At 38.9% G+C, this 20565-nt stretch overlaps 1 protein-coding gene across 10 annotated transcripts in view; it reads right to left on the bottom strand.

Annotated features, from left to right (window-relative positions):
• The window catches only part of Mbnl3 (muscleblind like splicing regulator 3), a 118353-nt gene extending 101452 nt beyond the window's left edge, over positions 1-16901 (bottom strand). For 6 of the 10 annotated variants that reach the window (XM_060375605.1, XM_060375609.1, XM_060375608.1 and 3 more), the window contains exon 1: positions 15480-15839. The gene's annotated coding sequence lies outside the window, so the exon portion shown is untranslated. Of the gene's footprint in view, positions 1-15479; positions 15840-16260 lie in introns of those variants that run through there. The other 4 variants (XM_060375614.1, XM_060375615.1, XM_060375616.1 and 1 more) reach the window with 4 other exon arrangements.
• Positions 16902-20565: the final 3664 nt, after the last annotated feature.

Here is a 20565-nt window from a genome sequence, read left to right as displayed (position 1 = left end):
TTTCACCGTACACAATCAGAATGGCTAAGATAAAAAACTCAAGTGAAAACACATGCTGCAGAGGTTATGAAGAAAGGGGAACCCTCCTTCATTGCTGGTGGGGAGGTAACCCTTGTACAACCACTTTGCAAATTAATCTGGCGCTTTCTCAGAAAATTAGGAATAGTGCTACCTCAAGATCTATGTATAACACTCCTAGGCATATGCACAAAAGATGCCCCATTCAGTAAGGACATTTGCTCAACTCATAGCACCTTATATGTAATAGCCACAATCTTGAAACAACCTAAATGTCCTTCAATGTAGGAATGGATACAGAAATTTTGGTACATTTGGTACATTTACACAATGGAATACTACTCAGCAATCAAAAACTAGGAAATCATGGAATTTGCAGGCACATGATGGGAACTAGAAAAGATCATCCTGAGTGAGGAAACCCAGAAGCAGAAAAACACACATGGTATATACTCAGTTATAAGTGGATATTAGCCATATAATATAATATAAGCATACTAAAATCTATAGTCCTAAAGAAGCTAAACAACAAGGAGGTCCCTAGGGAAGATGCTTAATTCTCATTCAGAAGGGCAAACAGGATAAACATCGGAAGTAGGAGAAGGCAAGGAACAGGACAGGAGCCTTCCACAAAGGACCTCTGAAAGACTCTACCCAGCAGGGCATCAAAGGAGATACTGAGAGTCATAGACAAACTTTGGGCAGAGTGCAGGAATATTTATGGAAGAAGAGTGAGATAGAAAGACCTGGAGGTGACTGGAACTCCACAAGGAGAACAAAAGAGACAAAATACCTGGGTCCAGGGGGTCCTCCAGAGACCAATACTCCAACTAAGGACCATGCATAGAGAAGACCTAGACCCCTGTTCAAAGGAAGCCTATTGGCTGCCCAGTTTCCATGTGGGTTGCATAGTAAGGGATACAGATGCTGTCTCTGACACGAACTCAGTGGCTGGCTTTTTGATCACCTCCCCCTGTGGGGTGCAGCCATGCCAGGCCACAGATCAAGATGATGCAGCCAGCCTTGATGAGCCCTGATGAGCTAGGTCAGATAGAAGGAGAAAAGGTCCTTCCCTATAAGAGGACTAGGGAAAGGGCACTAGAGAAGAGGGAGGATTGGTAGGACTGGGAGAAAACAATGGAGGGGGCTGCAGCGGGGATACAAAGTGAATAAATGGTAATAAATACATAAATAAAATTAAATTTCAAAAAAGAAGAAAATAAAGCATTCTTTTGATTTTATTTTAAAATGAAGGCATGAAATTAGCAGGTAAATGAATAGAAGTATAAGATTATACTGAGAAAGGTAACCCATATCCAGAAAGACAAAAGTTGAATATTTCTCTCTCATTTGTAGATCCTAACTCCAAATATTCAGATATGAGTTTACAAGTTGGAGTAACCACAGAAACCAGGAAAGTAAAAAGGAACCAGGGAAAGGATAGAACTAGAGAGGAGAATACTAACATATAAGTGATTTGAAGGGAGAAATGGGAAAACTAGAGGGAAGACTTTAGCTAGCAAGGGAGAGGGAGGCCAATACTGATGGATAAAAATGGAAGAGAGTAAAATAACCATAAGGATGTCTTAAAAGTTGTAAGGAATATTATGTATTTATCTAAAATTACATATTATACATATAAGTCTATGTGTATATATATATATATATTAAACAAAAATTTCCTTCCTGTACTAACAGTGGTTTCATCAATAGTCATAGACTACCTAACAAAAACCCCAACTCAAGAAATGAAAAGCCTCATTTTGAGTTGTTGGTCAGGGGAATGCAAGAGACCCCCAAAACAACATAGGCTTTGCTACTGCCATTGGTTGCTTCTCAGATGCTGAAGATAAGTCCTTATTGCTGAAGATACTATGCACTTCAGACAAAGGAAACAGAGCACCTTCATTGGATATGACCTAAAAGACTGATCCCTAAGTACTAGCTTTCATGGCACCAGAAGGTATCATGCAAGCTTCCAAGGGAAGGAATCAATCAATAATCAATCTTACCCATCTATGATGCCTATGAACCACAAAAACAATCAGCATGGCATGATAACCCTATAATAATGGCATGCACACTTTGGCAGTAACCAACTGAATTTGGAGTTAAGACCCTTTAATAAGGGAGAAATCATACTTGTTATTGGAAACCTAGCTAAGTGACTGAGGTTAATGAAGTCATAGATCTTAGAGGAGAACCTATAATCACCATTTTACCAGCATAATTTCTCATTACAGTCTAAATAATTATCCTTATCCCCACAACTATCACAGCTATCATGACTCATTAAAGTAACTTCACTTTGTAGTATACAGCAACCATTACAGACAACCAAAATTAACCAAAATGCAGAGAACAAATGATTTCATGTTACCCAGTTCCAATTGGTAAATTTACAACTCCTGCACTCAAGGCTCAGGCATATTATGGACGAGGGGTTGAAAGATTATAAGACAGGAGCTCCACAAGGACCAAATATTTCAGGGCACGGGGGCCCTCTATGAGGCTGTTTCTCCAACCAAGGACCATTTAAGGATATAACCTAGAACCCCTGCTCAGATGTAGCCCATGGCAGCTTAGCATCCAAGTGGATTCCCTAGTAAGGGGAACAGGGACTATTACTGACATGAACTCAACCACTGGCTCCTTTACCACCCCCCCCCCCTGAGGGAGGAACAGTCTTGCTAGGCCACAGAGAAGGACATGGCAGCCAGTCCTGAAGATACCTGATAAGATAGGGTCAGATAGAAGGGGAGGAGGACCTCCCCTAGCAGTGGACTTGGAAAGGGGCAAGGAGAAGATGAGTGAGGGAGGGTGAGATTGAGAGGGAATGAGGGAGGGGGCTATGGCTGGGATACAAAGTAAATAACCAGTGAGTAATATAAAAAATAAAAATTAATAAAAAAAAGATTATAAGAGCCAGAAGAATGGAAAGTCCTCTGTAACAGTACATCTTTTAGAAATGACAGGGAGGTCACGCCCAGGAAGTCTCAACAATACGACTGCCTAAACACGAGCTGGACAAGGACAACACAATTTCACACTCTAACATGGAAAGGGGGAAATCTCATGGGGGCCCGGGTTCCATATAAAGTACTACAGGCAACTAAGAAATGCTAAGAGCAGGAGAAACATCCTTCTCCAGGAATGCCCCTGAGACCAAAGCGATTATTCAATAACAAGTGGTCATCCTTGAAATCATCCTTGAAATACACTTATGAATAACATCACATAACAGCACTTATATATTTATAAAGGGTGTATGATAAGGGTTGGAGGGAGAAAAGGGAAAGAGAAAAATGAAACAATCATGTTCTAATTAAATAATTTAAAGGAAATTTCTTCCCCTGGGGCATGTGGTGAGAAATGCTGATTTTTATCATTGGTACCTCTACAATAACCTCAAAGATGTGAGGTTTCTGATTGTTGGGGTGATTCAAACCTATAATCCCAGTGCCTGAAAGGTAAAGAAAGAAAGATAAAGAGCTAGTCCCCAAACCATTAAGAGAAATGAATAAGAATGGATTGTTTGCATGGGAGGTATATATAAGAAGTACGCAAAGACTTGAGGGCATAATTTTTAGCCTGGTATGTATTAGACACCAAAGAGAAATCTTGATTGGCTAGAACAAATTATATTTCATACTAAAAGAAATTTTGTCATAACAAAATTAAAGTACCTAGCAGACCATCTGGCACACAGTAATTGTTCAATAAATGTCAGTTGACTCTGAATAAACACCTATTATAGGACATTTTTATTGGGTATGAAAATGGGGGTTCAAATTTTATTCCTATATATAAACTCCTGCCTACAATTATTAAGATTGATTTAAAAGTCTAATACATTTCTGGAGGTGAAGGTGGTTGTAAACACTGATTCTCCTGCCACCCAAGTGTTCTAATATCATCGTGACTGCCAGCCCACAGAATGGTCAGCCTCTAACACCTAGATTCTAGTGATTACATTCTACAGCAGTACCCACATTAAGCAAGTCAGGAAAGGACTTGTAGCAACACAGAAGCAATGACTGTTTGGGTTTATTGTCTGACTTCCTATCCTAAGTGTGTTCTGTTCTAGATAGGAAAAGGAAATCTAGGCTCTAAACTATAGAAACATGTTTCACAAGAATTTCTTTATAGGGTTCTGGGGGAACCAACCTTAAAAAGAAAACCTGCCATTTTGAGAGAGTTTTTAATTTTATTGTGGTTTGTTTTTTTCTTGTTTTGTTTATCCAAAATGAGGGATAACATGAGCAGGGTCACCTTCCTAGAAGCTGAGATATCAGGCTTTTGTTTTCCTCATGCCCAATGACTGCAATTCTTGGAACCAAAGGATGATCTTCTTGCAACAATTTACAAAATGTCCACTAACAGCAATAGCAACATCAGAACATTCTTTTGGCCAGAAAAGTTCAACAAAGATGAGGAATGTTATCCAAAGAATGACTCTAACAAAATTAGCAAATCTTGCACAGACACAAACACACACACACACTTTCCCCTTTCCTGTTCCTCCATTCTAGAAGACAATTAATCTGACTGACTACTGAGATTAGTCACCACCCACAGTAAGCAGACTCACCTGCCAAAGTCTTTAAGTTCCGTATATCAACCTTAAAGTTTCAAATGTAATTTGTAAGGAATGTTTCACAACAGATCACAATGCCATTTTTAAACAGATTGAGGAAAAAAAAAACTGGAAGGATACATTTACATGAATGCTAGCTGTCCATTCAAAACTTTTGCTTCTCACTATTAATTTACCAGACAGTCCATAACATTCCCCCCAGAAGCTTACAAAAAATGTAGCTGATACTCAAAACAATGACTAATCTTGTCTGCCTAAAATACATAACCAACCGGATGCTTGCTGAAACTGAAAATTTTGAATAATCCACACTTAGCTTCCACTTATTCAACCTACTCTTTAAATGTTACTGGTGGTAAAAGATATAGTATAGGCCAAAAAAAGTGGCCTCTTTGTCCCAACCATATATAATTTCACTTTCTAAAAGAAATTTAAAAAATATAGTAAGAAAAATGTCACTTTTAGGGTCTGGAAATGCCAGCAAAGTCACTCATCAACATATTTTAGTTGTTTTATCACTGTGAATAAAGTAACATATACAATGTTTTTATGTTTTTTATGATATCTTGTCTATTATGGTGGTTAGTGTTTTTACATATCATTTCATAAATTGATTAGAAATTACTAAATGATTAGGTGTATGTCTTTCCCTATTCTTAAGCTTTAAATGTAGCATTTATGAAGAGGGAGTTACACACCCATGGAGTTTAGGTGCTAAATCATCAGTGCTGAGATTTTATTTTTAGGACAGTAACTTGAGTTTAACAATTAAAAGTGTGTGATGAAAGACCTAATTGCATTTTAAGCCCTCAGAGCTGACAAATCAGTACTGCTCTAAGGCTACGAAGGATATCCATAAAAAGAGGCCTTTGGGAATGAATTCAATACATCAGGACAGAAAAGGATTTGATAGCACTGGGAAGGTACATGGTCACAGACATAGGGAGAGTGAAGACAAGATACTATGGTCCTACAAGACAAACATCAGTCCCCTAGAAGACAATGTTTTCCTCTCATAAATTATTTGATTCAATGGAATATACACTGAATGTGGAAACTTATAAGGGTGATTTAAATCTCCTGATGGATTGCACTCAGTGCTTAAAATCGTATCTGGTGGGGGAGTAAATCTCTTTCATTTTCTGCTCCTGGGTTTAATTACTGGAAAGGCAATATGGTTATTGTCTTCCTTTTCTGAGTAATAATTCTCATGAATATCTTAGATATTTGCAAACAGGCACATAGCTACTAAGTCACTTAACCAACATCACTCCATGTGTCACCACCAAAGGCCTCAGCATCACTGTTCTCTCAAAATTTCAAAAAGAAAAAACATATTCTGACCTAGATTGCATTAACATATCCTAAAACACCAACCTGTAAAGTTTTTGTTGATAGCAACAGATAGTAGTAAGTACATTTTATATTCTAACTCAGAATACATATGCATGAATTTGAAGCCTCACCCAAAATGACTAACTTCATTAGATAATAAGTTCTTGTATTTTCTATGCAATTTTTTTTTTCTGAAGAGATGCTAACTGAAACTGACTACATGCATTTCATTGTATGCTGATCAGTCATTTCCTGACACTTGAAAACTACAAGGATAGAATAAGCAAATAGAACAACGAAATATTATCAGACCCAAAAAAGTACAGGGCAAATCTTCACATTTTGATACCAGTAATTAAGACTGAAATACTTGAACCTTAAAATATAATTTTATGTTAACTATACAGCAAGAGTTTGCTAAGCAAAATTATGTCAAGGGAGGGGGCTTCAATCGTGATATATAATTAATAAATTGTAAAAAAATAAAAATATTTTTTAAACACACACACACACACACACACACACACACACACACACAAAGAATTGTACTAGCCAGGTCTGATGGCTCATGAGTTGGAAGCAGAGGAGGGAAAATGCTATGTGGTTAAGACCAGCTTGGGCTACTTAATGAGTTCTAGGTCAATTTGTGCTACAGATAATGCTTTTTTATATTTTTTAAACCATGTTTCATATTTTGTTTCACATAAAATTTGTTATAATAACAAAAAATAGTAATGTCAAGAAAATTGAAGGTATATTTAAACCTGTAGAGCAAGCTACCTCTAAGGTTTTGGGGTCATTGTTTAAATGAAGCCATGTTGTTAATTATTCATGAAAATAATATTCAGGCCAATAGGATAACTACTACAGAAAAGGATTTTGGCTCTTAGCCCAAAACACTTTGTAGGTAAGAATTAATTCAATCTAGCAAAAATTTAGTGATTTGAAATCAATTTTTTTAAACAATATAATCAGCTTTTGACACATCTTTTTATTTCATCATTCACATTTTTTATTAAAAATCTGCTGAAGGAACCGTCTATGAATAACAGCTATAATCGGTACACAGTTTATTTATAGAGCATTCAAAACTTCAAAACCCATTTCATTTTTTGAACTGGTAATGGCCACCAATCCCTAGATTTCTGAATATTTGAAAAGTATAGGATGACATTTGCCAGACACAAAACTGAAACTTAATATTTGGTTTGCTCTTCATCTGACAAATTACTCGATCCTGTGGTGAAATCCAGGTGTCTGGCTTTCGGTGATTGCCTGTAGTTTAGAGCTGCAGCTCAGTCCTTCTACCCCCCCCCCCCCCCCCACCAAGTTTGGAAGATATAAAAGAACTTGAATTTCAAGTAAAGGAACAAGCCAAGTGCTGGTGTGGGGGAGTGTCACAAAAAATGATTTCATGTGGATGCACCCACTAAAAGAACTTAGAACAGATGTTTATCTTTTATAAACATTGAACTAGTCGGCAAATTGGAGGCTTAACAAGCTAAGGGGAGTGAAGGACAGGCCAGGAAGTCGGGGATTCCTAGATGTGAACTCAGCCTTAGTCTTAATTCTGTTTTGCTCTAAATCAATGCCAACTTCTTCACACTTCAGCTGGTTTACAGCAGGCAAGAATTACAAAAGAACAAAACTGTTTCCTGGAGATGTCATGGGTTAAATGGTTACTATTACAGCAACCCCCCCCATACTTCCACAAATGCTAAAGCAGGTTTTATGAATATTACTTATCTTTATTACATTAGGAGTTAACATACAATATGCACACCTACTGGTACCTTTCAAGGGTGACCTTGAAAGAGGCCATTCTTTCCATTCCTTTCTAAGTTCTTGTCTACTTTAGTCATAATCAGTTATTCAACCAAATAAGTAATTCAATCATGCGATATTACAAGTTTTTACAGTAGCTGTAACACCTTCTAGTTGAGCATTTTCAGGCAGTTAATGGCCAGTTAGGGACCCACAACTTTATTGGATCCCTATGCACTGACAACAAAAAGGAAATGCCCTCCTGGCCCAAAACCCTGTTTGACAACCTAAAGGAAAGACTTAGCATTTTCCTGTCAGGAAAAAGAGGCCCCATTCCCCATTCCTTGAGGCCCCACCCCCACCTGCTCTGCATGTTCTGGGTAATTCAAAAGGTAAAATGCAGTTTCACTTTCTCCCTCCCACTTCATGAAAAAGGAGGTTGGCCCCTTCTTGGCATTTAATGAATGGTCCTCTCCCCCTGGATTTGGACTGTTGGGCCTTCCAGCCAGTCATTAACTAGCAGGAAATGCCCTCCTCAGCAATCACTATTGTGTAAATAAAGTCATAAATTTTTGAAGGCCGGTGCAATCCCAGACCCCAAAGCTGCACATGTCAGGGTTAAAAAAGAAATCTTGATTGTAAAAGCACTGCCTTCCAAATTAAACTCAAACCACATGATTCAGTTCATAAAATATACAAAATATGCAGTCCAGTGACAGATTTATTGTGGCCTTACAGAATAAAGAAAAAAAAATCTCTATATGGAAAACACAGCTACTTTTGACCCAAGCAACCCTCAAACAGGAAGTTTAAAGCCAGTCAGGCAGCTAGGGCCTCACTTAGTTATGAAGGAGACCAGGGCAACCAGCATTTCCTGTCACTGCTTGTCACCATTTTAAGCACTTTTTTTGAACTGTTTTCTTAGATAGCTAAAAATATTTCTGAGATTTCTCTGGAGATAGACACATGACAACAAGAGGGGCTATTGTATGACCTATGACTGAAATAAAAAATGTAACTTACAAAATATCATGCACTTAGCAGAGGTCACAGTTTATCATTTGGACATGTTGCTGCCTTTTAATGAATGCTGGACTAGTAGGTGAAATTAGTAAAAGTATTTAGGCTCAAATACTATAAATATTAACACAGCATGCTCTTTCCTGTTAACTCAGGATCAATGTTATGCAGCATAGTTTTCATACACCTGATCAGTAGGTATTAGAACTTGTAGACTATAGATAGCATCATCATCATCCTACAAAATGACTTGTAAACATTCAACATTGCATGCATATATTAAAGTTACTTAACTGAATCATTTTGTAGATACTTATTATTAAAATTCGGAAAAATCACAGTCTGCACAGAATACAAAGGTATTCTTTTTTATCAGCACGGTGAAATGAAAAGCACTACAGTACATTTTCTCAGCCAGTCAAGTTCTCAAGAATTTGGCAGGGAGGGGACAAGTTTAAGTAATAAAGGAAAACAAATTTTTTGTCTTGGTATTACTGCTACCTAGAAATTCTCAGTATATCTAAAGGAGTTCCTCCATAGAACAAAGTTTATCTCTTTAATAAATAAAGAGGATTTACACATAATAAAAGGGAAGCCAGTGATCAAAAGTCCTGCTAACCAGAGCAGTGGTAGCACATCTTTAATCCAGGCACTCAGAAGGCAGAGGCAGGTGGATCTCTGTGAGTTTGAGGCCAGCCTGGTGCACAAATTTCCAGTACAGCTAGGGCTACACAGTGAAACCCTGTTTTGAAAAACCAGAACAAACAAACAAACAAACAAACAAACAATCCTGTAAAAACCTAGGATTTTCTCCAAAAAGCTTTCCCTTGTGATCCATGCTAATTTGAATCCAGCCTCAAGCTTACCTTAAAAACTATTCTGACACAAGGTGTGTCTATAGCTGAGGCCACTGCTGCAGGCATTCATAGAACAGATCAAATCACACTGGCTCAGCACCCAACTGGCTCCCCACCCCAAATTTTTAGGTATTTGAAGCTTGTAGACATAAAGCATGGTTATATAAGGTGCACTACGATCAGTTATACTTATGCATAAACTAAAAAGATTTATTTTATGTTGTCCGAGCACTTGGCGAAGTAATTGGAGAAATATTGGCATAAATGAGTTGATAGTTTTAAGTTCTTAAAATCCCTGCTGAGAAGAAATAGGTACCCAACTTCTTTGGGATTCTCTTCGGTTCCAGACAGCAAGACTTCAGAAACATCAATGTGTCCTTTAATATCGGTATCCACGATCACACCACTAGCTAAGCACATACAAAGACAGACTTTTGACTCTAGTACTCAGGGGAGTATGAGCCATACCTTCATGCATAATTTAAATGGAACACAGAAGAACTACTTTGTAATACACACGTCCAATCTTTTTAAAAAGTATTTCAGCCAGGAGCAGTGGCTCATGCTTGTGATCCCATCACTCTGGGAGGCAGAGGCAGGCGGATCTCTGAGTTTGAAGCCAGCCTGGTCTACAGTGCAAGTCCAGGACAACCAAAGGCTGTTACACAGAGAACCCCAGCCTCGAAAAATCAAAAAGAATAAATAATAAAAATATTTTACTAGAGCATATTAATTGTACAAAGTGATAAATTTCATTAGTACACACTTATACATGTATAACATATACTTACTTAGTATATATTCATCCCCTATTACTCTCCTCTTTTCCAATTCTTTTCTACTTTCCTAATTAGTCTCTCAGGTACTTTTATACAATTTTTTCCAGATCACAAACCTAATCTTTTTTAAAAAAAATTATTTTGATTATTTTAATTATGTGTGTGCATGAGTGGGTGGATGTGTGTGTTAGAGTGCAGATGACTGAGGGGCCATACGTGGTTGCTAGCCTGTACCTGATGTGGGTACTGAGAACATGTCCTCTGCAAGAGCAGTATGTGTGCTCTTATCTACTGAGCCATCTCCCCAGCTCCACCACACAAACCTAATCTTAATAAAGCAACAGATTTATTATCTCCATTAGTAAAGAAAAATAACTGAGGAATTCTGCTATTTTACACACACACTCTAATACTGCATGTGACACTTTTGCTCTCCTCTTTGTTTTCCTGTTGTTTTGTCAATAAAGTTAGAGGTCTAAAAACCAAAAGGTGAAATTCAAGCTTTTCATTGTTTTCTAATAAGATATTCCTCCCACTCTGTTCCCCAATCTTATATAATTGTTTGCTCATATTTCCGAATAAGGAGAAACTGCAAGAGCTCCACCTAAAAAACAACAGTCCCCTGAGCACAAAAGGTGATTGTAGAGGGTCAAAATGGCAGCTCCTGTCTTTTCTGTGAGGGCTTTGCTTTCTAGATACAGTAAAAAGAGACACCATTCACATGCATAGCTTGGTAAATAGAAAGCCATGCAAATTCAACCTGCAAATGGACAGTGTCTGAAAAAGAGACAGTATCCAGTATCCTTTTTGTATTTCACCTGTGTCTTTATCACTTTCTAAAAACACATGTCAGGAGGCACCTGAGTAACAGTTTTCCTTTTGTCTATTCTTTTTTTAATCCGTGGAACGTGTTAAAAAGAACTGTATCTATATAACTTCATGCTGAAGGTGATTTGCCTGAGAAACAGAGAATGTACATTAAATGTAATTTCTGGTGACAGAAAAGTAACAGTTAGCTTTCAGGTCATTCTTTAAGATCTTATCCTAAAAGCAGTTATTAAATACATATCCTTGGTCTAATTTTGAGTCACTACTATGGGTCTCAGCAAGACAGTCAACCAAATATAGATTATTGCTCATTTGGGGGGGGTAATAAAAAGAGAAAAAAATTACTTGCAATCACAGAGAAAATATACATAAAGTGCAAGAGCAAATTAGAAACACAAATCTATTCTTTAGAGGATAAAGTATTGAATATATAAGGTAAAGAGATCCATGGATATGCTCGTAAACCAAGAACACCTGAAGGAGACCAAGAAAATCTTTCCAAAATTTCCACAAGCTCAGAATTCTCAGAATCAGACAGGGGCACATTAAAACCAATTTGAAGAACCTAAAATGGAAAGTCCAGTCCAGCCAACCATAAGTCTCTAGGATGTTCCCATGGCTTGAGGAGATCAAATAAGCCTGGCAGAATTCTTTACTGCTATCCACCTGCATTTCTATCTAGACTGCCCTTTCCTAATTGTAGGCATTCTTTTTCTGCTCACACAAACGCACTCATTGTACAGGTATAAAACAAACTCCTGCCCCAAATCATAAAGAAATCACTTCTACTTGTCAGCCAACTTAATACTGCTGCAAGAAGGGCTTGAAAGTGGACGTAATATTTTAACAAGCATGACTAATGGAGTCTTAAATTTCTAATCTGGCTCCTCTTCCCCTTAACTTTTCTTTTCATGGTTGTTATAAAGAGAAGTTGGACATGGTGACGCATGCGTCTAGTTCCAGCTACTTAGGAGGTTGACAGAATAAGACCACTTAAGCCTAGGAATTTAAAATTAGTCTTGGAAAAACAGTAAGGTCCAGTGACAACTACATTTTATAAAATGAGTTCTGGGATTAAAATGATTCTAGCACTATTTATATAGAAAAATTAACCCCCCACACACGCATATCAAGTCTCATTTCATTGTTGCTTCCTCTTTAGTTCTAAGAAATGTACCCTTTTTCTGAAAGTGTACTGCCTAGAGTTAAACATTTCTAAGCAATAAAGGCACATCATTTGTATAAATATATTTGCTATAGTTTATTGACAAACTGCTTTTCTTTTTTCTATTTGCCCTTGGAAAATACTGTAAATGGATATTTTCCTATATTTCAGGAAGAAATTAATGTGTGACTACATATATTGTTCTTAATTGACCATAAACTTGTACATTTGTGTTCAAATTTATGCTTGTATCTATTTTCCCAGACACCTGTGGAATATTTTTATTTCTAAAACAAAAATAAGGTCCCATCTAGCACTGTATTATTTTCCCCATCAATCTTTTTAAAGCAATGTCACTCAATTTAATAGCAACTAGAAAAAAATAATGGGTTTACACTGTGCCTTTTAAAAATGACCATAAAAATGTTTTCAACGTAATTGATACCTTATCTGTCCTAATCCTTAACATCGTCTTTCTAGCATGGTTCCCTGGTTGTCATGAGGCTAGATATAAGTATACCATACAGTCTTCAAGTTGCAACTTGTATCTGTTTCAGACTCTTGAACACTTTAACATGGCAGTGGCCATTACTTTAATGACAGGAAAGGATCAAGATATTTGTCTAACATGCACTGTAACTTACTCTATGCACTTTCCCAAATCCTGGTAAATAAAATCTTTTATTGAAAAAAAAATCTGCCATCTTCATGAATTTATTTCACTAGAAGCAGAGTATCAGTAAAAATTTTATAAATGAATAGCTTCATCAGTTTAAAGCTTTCCACTCCCTTTCTTCCCTCCCCTCTTTCCTACATGCAAAGACAGCTGAATGGAGAACAGAACTGTACTTGAGGCTATATTGCTAACATCTGCACAACAGCCAAGAGCTTGTCACCTTTCCAGAAATGTGTAGTACTGTACAGCCACTCAAAAGACAAAACCTTTTTTTTCCAAGCTGCTTTCTATTTCTTCATTGTGTAAGGTTGGACAAATAATACCACATCTATTGGCTAAAAGGATAACTTTCACAAGTTCCTGGAAGTACAATGAGAGGCAAGAAAACCCATTTGAGGCAAGCAAAAGACAATTAGGAGAATGTACATTGTAATTTACTTTATATTTTAGGTTCTTGCAAGTGTACAAAAAGGCTTTCTGTTTAAATTAAAGGCTGTGCACAAAATCTGTTCTTTTGTGAATGTATAGACTGCCTATTTTTCTGTGTAGTTCAACATTTATTACGCAGTAATGTATGCAAAACACTATTTAACTATAAGATAGGTACAAATACAGTCACAGGCTAGTTTGGCTACCGGCTCATAGTCATGGGTTTTATATTCCTTAAAAAGAAGCTTGAAGAAGACTGTTGAGGAAAAGCTATTTTATAACAGTCCTGGGACCCATTATGCATTCTTAAAGCAGCAATGGAAATCAGAGAAATGAAGTGGTTCTTCCAAGTAGAGCTAAGCATACAGTCACTACCTCCAGGACAGCACTGGACCAATTCTCGCTGACTTACATTTCATGTGAAGTCCCCAGTCTCATCCCTATATAAGGCAGCATAACAGTAAGTGGGAAATGCTCTCACACCTACAATGCTCTGGCCCCAAGCTTTAATACTTTCACTTTTTAGAATGATGCTTTGGAGCCAAAGTTATTCAGCCATAAGAGAGCCTCCACAGAGGTGAAGCTTATAGAACTGGGAACTAAGTTCGGAATCATGAAAAAGGAGGGAAGTTGATTTTTTTGTCATCCCTCCATTTTTTTTTAAGTATCTATTGCTCTACCTGTAGCACTCCTTTTTCAAATGTGATTTTCTTCACATGGATCTCTGAGAGCATTGTGGAATTATTGTACAGTAAATACCACTGTAAGGAGCTTGGGTCTTTGTCTCCAAGTAAACGGCAGCACCTGGGAAGAAAAACTGCACTAGATTTTACCGGGGACAAAACAGTATTTTCCCCCCTTTTCAGCTTCTACTGCTTGGGAGAAGCAAAAAGCACACAGGAATAGACTATCTGCTGGATTACAGACAAAAGTCTATTTGGGCTATGTTGAGAGAATGTTTTGTAAATATGAAAGCATTTCCCCAAAGCATTACAAATTAAAAAAAATTAAACTGTTTTAGTATTTAATGTGTATTAAGGACTAAATCTACATAGGCATAGAGAAAATGTACCTATAATCAGGAAAAAGCCAATGTCTCTGGTAAGGCTCATTGTCATATGCCTTCTTTCTTCAGAAGGAGGAAATATCTGGGTAAATTATATTAAGTGTTGGTGTCCAGTCATTTGTTCAGGTATATCGCCAGTTTATTTTCCAACCACTATATCAATAACCACCCAAAGATTTACTGAATAAACCAAGAAGCTAAGACTGTGATAAATCAGCAATCATTTCAAAATTAAATCTTGCAGTAGTTTTATTTTAATTGATGCTTTCCCAATAACTTTACATACACATATCAAGAGGTTGTGGGGGATCAAAGGCCAGTTTACAAATAGCAATTAAGAACATCTAGAGAAAAAGAACTCCCTCAACACACATTAGAAGAAAAAAATCACATTTATAGGTGTGTGCAAACATCAATAAATAGCGTTCAGAAAAACACAAAGTAGGTCTACCATAACCATTAGAGAACAGCACAACTGGTAGGCTAATGTTAAATTTCAATAGTACCCCAGTTTTAATTTTATCATATAAGCATTCCGTCTGAGTGCTAAAAACTAAAGCTACCCTTTATAATACTCCCCTACAATGTACTAACCACAGGCCCTTTAGCCCCAGGTGGTAAACGCAAGCTGCCCCAATAGGAAGAGATGTGGCCCTGCTAAGGCATCCTAAGAAATGGGAAAGTTAGTTATTTAAAGCCTTTGGTAATGGCATGCCATGCAAAAAGTTTCTTTAAATTAAAAAAGAAAATTTGGGGTGGGGGGGAAGAGAAAAATAAGAAAAGCAAAACTAAAAAAAGAAACAAAACAATAAAACATGCAACAAGTTGCAGTCAGTATTACTTTTCTTATTTAGCGGGAGCGGAAAAGTTTAAAAAGCAGCGCATTTCATCTGCGTCCTAGCAAGACAGCCAATCTAACAAACCCAAGCTCATCTCCAGCCTTACCTTCAGTAGCTAGCGCAAACCCAAAGGCTAAGGGGCCCTGCTCTCAGTGGCAGCGGTAGGGGCAGAGGCAGCTACAGCGGCACAAGCCATCTGTTAGCGGGAGAAGCGAAAAGCACCAGCGCTGCGCGAGTTGGCCCCCTTGCCGGGAGAGCCTTTAGCGGGGGTGTATAGTGGGTGCCGCCATTTTAAAGCGAGGTTCCTGAAATCCTTAGATATAAGCAAATTAAAGCCCAGCCCACCTCCATAACTTCAGGGCTGGGACGCGCTATCCGGCTCCAACTCAGAGGCAGCGCTGGTATTCAATGTCAAGTCTAGCTACGCGCACTGAGAACTCTGGGGACCGCAAGCCCCAAGGTTCCATTCCCCAACTCCACCGCCCCCAAGCCCCCACGCTTTCGCCTCCCGCCCGAGGAGACTGCTAGTTTGCGGCGTGCCCTCGGCCGCCCCCCAACCCCTCCCGCTGGGCTGGCAGGCTGGCTGGGAGGAGGGGCCGGGAGCTCACCCTCCCTCCTCCTCCCCCCCGCGCTAGCATCTGCTTGGTTCAGTCCACTTGGAGCACACCTCCGAGCGCCCCAGCTCCCTAGCCGCCCGCCGCCGGCGCGCGCGGGCGGGCAGGAGCAAGCAGGCACCGGACTCCCGGTTGTCCTGGCAACCGGCCCTCGCCCCCCCCCCCAACCGCCCCCTCAACCCAAGCCAGGCCCCTAGGCAGAGGCGTGTGCTGGGTTCTGACCTGCACGTACTCCACCGTGCACCCCCATCGAAACACAAAAGTCCACCGTACCGGGGGGTGCCCGAACTCTGGGCTTCTCCGTGTTTCTCCACCAGACACCTTGGGGTCTCGCTTAGAACTCAGCCAATCCGTAGAAAGAATTTCTTTCTTTCTTTTTTCTTTCTTTCTTTCTTTCTTTCTTTCTTTCTTTCTCTCTTTCTTTCTTTTCTTTGTTTGTTTGTTTGTTTCTTTTTCTTTTTTGGCGCCAAAAAGGCAAGTTGCTCCAAACTCCGCGAAGCAGCGGAGTCGCCAGGAGGCTAGGCAAGCGGCCACCCCCAGCCACCCTTCGCCTGAGGCCAGTCCCGCCCCGCCCGGCCAGGTAGCACGACTCACCCCGTGTCGCCTTCGCCTTGGCCGCTGCCGCAGCCACCCCTCTGACCTCACCTTGCCGTGGGAGGGAGCGGGCGACAACAGCCGAGTCTCGCTGTGACAGCGACACGCGCAGGAACTCAGGCGCCTGTTGCCCCGATTCCCGCTCCGGCCCGGGACTGTCTTCCGCCTCCTAGCTGCTCGTTCTCAAAGAGCGCCAAAAAGTCGCGCTCCTGATCACGCTCCTAGTGGGGGCACTTTCTTCCTGTAGGACGCAGTTGCGTCGTGAAATATAGTCTTTGTGTGATTCGTCCATTCGCGCTTAGTTTTCGGAGAGGGCCGGCGTGGGCTTTATTCTCAGAGGTGTGTGGCGCACCCCCTCCCTCCAAAAAAAAATACCAAGTCTACCCTCTCTGAGAGCGGTTTTTGTCATTTCCTTATTAAGTGTGTGTTGCGGGTGGGAGGGAGTGGAAATCGTAATGCTCAGGATATACAAAAGCAAAGCCTGAGGGAAGCGAGCACACAACCCGGTGGGGAGCGCGAGCTGCCTCTAAAGTTTCTAGAGCTTAGCTCCACTGACTGAAGCACCAATGAGAAAGGCAATGTAGCACGAAGCTATAGGATTCCACACACTTCTCAGACAGGTGAGGTGAAGTAGAAAAATTCCAAAAATGAAGCTGAACAATACATACATCAACTCTCGGAGGGGTAAATACTCACTGTTTGCCTTCCTGGATCTCCAGCCTTCCATACAAGCCCAGATCTTTTATTTCCCTCTAAGAACTTGAGAGAGGAAAAATGTTGATCAGAGGAAAAGCTTCCCCTCCTTCAAGGGAGTTTACAGGGTAGGTAGGAGGAGCCCTGAGGTAAGATTCCCAGATACTTCTGAATGGAAAATGGACAAAGCAAATGCAGTTTTATACTTTGATTTAAAAGTGTGCATCTGGGCATTTAAATTACAAGTTTCAATTTAATGCAAGCATAATAAGAGCGCCAGCTGTGTCTTAATTGGAGCCCCACAATAATAAACGCGTGCTTTTATTTAATTTTATGAGGACAATTGTAGATGATAACACACACATATGCAGGATCATCAACGAGAAGCTCATAGCAATTCATGGCTGCTCTCCTGCATGCAATCAACTGCTTCAGCCTAGAACTCAGCTCTATAAGTGCTGCAGAAAGTGCAAAAGCATCACAGGACATATTTAAGCGGCAGTTAGGTTGTGGAGTAGAGCGAATTCTCGGGCTAATTATACTTTTTAATTCTGCTGAACCGATCCAATAGAATTCAGCTTATTTTAGGCAAGAAATCAATCTCTGTGTGTTAACTGAAAAATAACCATAGTAAGGCAGCAATGGTTAGAAGACTGGGCAGAAACTGCCCTTCACATAATTGAGAAAATCTGCAATGGCATTTGGCAAGAACGGTGGAAAACACAAGGACAATGTGCAGGGACAATGTCTGACATGTCAAAGTTATGGCTAGGATCCTAGCATAAGTCAAAATAAGAACTTCCTGGTTACCTCACAATTCCTAACCGCATCTCCCATGCCTTCTTTCAAACTTGCCAAGTTCCTTGTACTATTGTGAAGAGTCAAACTCATCTGGCATATAGGAAGTGGCTTTACCAGTACATGAGCCATCACAGAACACTGAAGAGGTATTGGTTACCTGAAGAGCCTGGAATTATATAACTTTATATCCAGTGACCCAACAAATGAGGAACTGTTGTGTCAGTGACTTAACAAAGGAGTCTTTACATAAACTTGGGCAACACTGGTTCCCTCACCTCTGTCCACCATTGCAATCCACATCTACTGTGGGACACACAGGTTTTCCTTAATACTGCACAAACTGAACCACTTTTATTGTTCTTGAGCTGCTAAAATAAATGTTTCATGATAAATTTATGGAACGTCCAAAGGAATGTATCCACTTGGGGGATAGTATACTTTCAATATTGTCTCTTGCTTTGAGATTTTATTCTTTTCTTTCTTACACTGGAGAGGAAAGTAGCCTTATAAACAAATTTTAGCCAGTAAACAGCTACTCTTCCTTTTATCCAGGGTGGCAAAACCTCACCAAATAAAGTGACGCAACTTCTCAGGCTACTGGATCCACAGGGGAGTATTTTCAAAGTAGTTTCCACTTTAGTGGAGTGGTTAGAACTACTCACCATTTTCACTTCTGCCCTTCTTACACATGATGAGGGGATATAACCAAAGACAAATAGGGCAGTGTCCTCACTAACACTCTGAATGGTTTCTTACCATTAATGTTTGTACATTCACATATAGTAATACTTCCATCTGTTCCTCAACTTCATTTTGGGGTCTTCTTGGAGTCATTACCCTGACAGATCTTCCAAAGTTAGTGTTTGAGTCTAAATTGCAATCCCTATCCCTTTGTCTCACCAACCAGTGAAATGGAAGCATGTGAGTAAACATTTAGACATACCTTGGTAACATTCCTTCTGAGCTCTTTCTGCATCTTAAAGCTGAAATGAACACATACACATAAAAATGTGAAGCAAAAAGTAGAGCAGCCTCAAGTAGCATTTTCTTCCAATAAAATATAATTAACTTTGACTGGTGCACTACGAACAATTTAAAAACTTATGTAATGATTAAGTAACAAAAGGATTACTATAATCCATAAACAAATACGGTCATATTTTTTAAAGATGTTGGATAAGTGAACAGTTAAACTCTCTAATCTATTAGTGTACCATGGTTTTAAGAATTTTTAAAGTTTTTATTATATTGTATTTAATTTTTCTGTTTTTTTCCTCAGCTAAGCAACATAATTCATTTATTATTCTCTTTAAAGAGACAATTAATCTGTGCAGGTGGAGATAGAAGCAAGGCCATACTATGAAGAAAAAGCATCTCCCTCATGTTTTAAATCTGTGGCACTATTCTCACCAGCCTTATATTATCAGCAACAGTAGCATTTGTTAATTATTGCTGTGCTCTAGAAATGCTCTGTGGGCAGCAGCTTCGAAGCAACACTTGTCATTACACTGAAGGGTGGTTCAAGAGCTATTGGCATTATTCATTATTCATTCACCCATTCTTGAAAAGCCTTTTTCATTCAGAGTTGGGAATTTGGAGTTTGTGGTTCACACAAAGCTTCTAAATAAAGAAACAAAAAGGAAAGCAGAATCTAGCTGTTAAAAAAGTTTAGACAGTCAATGAATGTTGGCTTTCAAGGTAACGCTTTTACAAAATAGTGCAGACTATATTTCTTAGACAAGAAAAGATAAAGTGATCCAGTAAGTAACAAAATGCTAAAATAATTGTAAGCACAGATAATAAATTGATTGACACTAATCAAGCTGAAAAGAATTTTTTAATGTTATTTTTTTTTTCAGTTACATAAAATTGTCAGAGTCTCCTGGACACACTCTGATAGATACAGAAGTCAAGAAAGATGTGGAAGAATTACACCTCCTAAAATACACTGGGGCCTAACAGATTTACAAGGCAATTTTCTTCCAGGTCTTTGAGGAATATATGATACGAATTATCCTTGATTAATGAAAAGCATCTTTAAATGGAAATATGCTAAAAACAACACAAATAAATGGTATGAAAAAGACAAAACAAAAAGGTAGAAATGTTATTAAAAAGAAAAAGAAGAAATGTTCTTCCTTACAAATAAATATAATGTTAAAATATATTAAAATATGTTAAAATAATAAAAAATATTCCTTACATATAAATATAATTATAATGTTATCCATTTAATGAGAAACTACTTCATACTAGGCCTGTGTTAGCTCATCTATCTATCTATCTATCTATCTATCTATCTATCTATCTATCTATCTATCTATTTTTGCTTTTCAAGAGAAATATGATTTCTCTGTGTAGCCCTGGCTGTCCCGGAAATCATTTTGTAGAACAGGCTGACCTCAAACTCTCAGAGGTCCTCCTGCCTCTGCCTCCTGAGTACTGAGATTAAAAGTGTGTGCCACCATTGCCAGTGCCAGTGTTAGCTCA

Source organism: Meriones unguiculatus, chromosome X, assembly GCF_030254825.1.
Source record: "Meriones unguiculatus strain TT.TT164.6M chromosome X, Bangor_MerUng_6.1, whole genome shotgun sequence".
Taxonomy (NCBI): domain Eukaryota; kingdom Metazoa; phylum Chordata; class Mammalia; order Rodentia; family Muridae; genus Meriones; species Meriones unguiculatus.
Note: the sequence above shows the minus strand (reverse complement) of the source record. Positions and strands in the feature narration are given on the sequence as shown.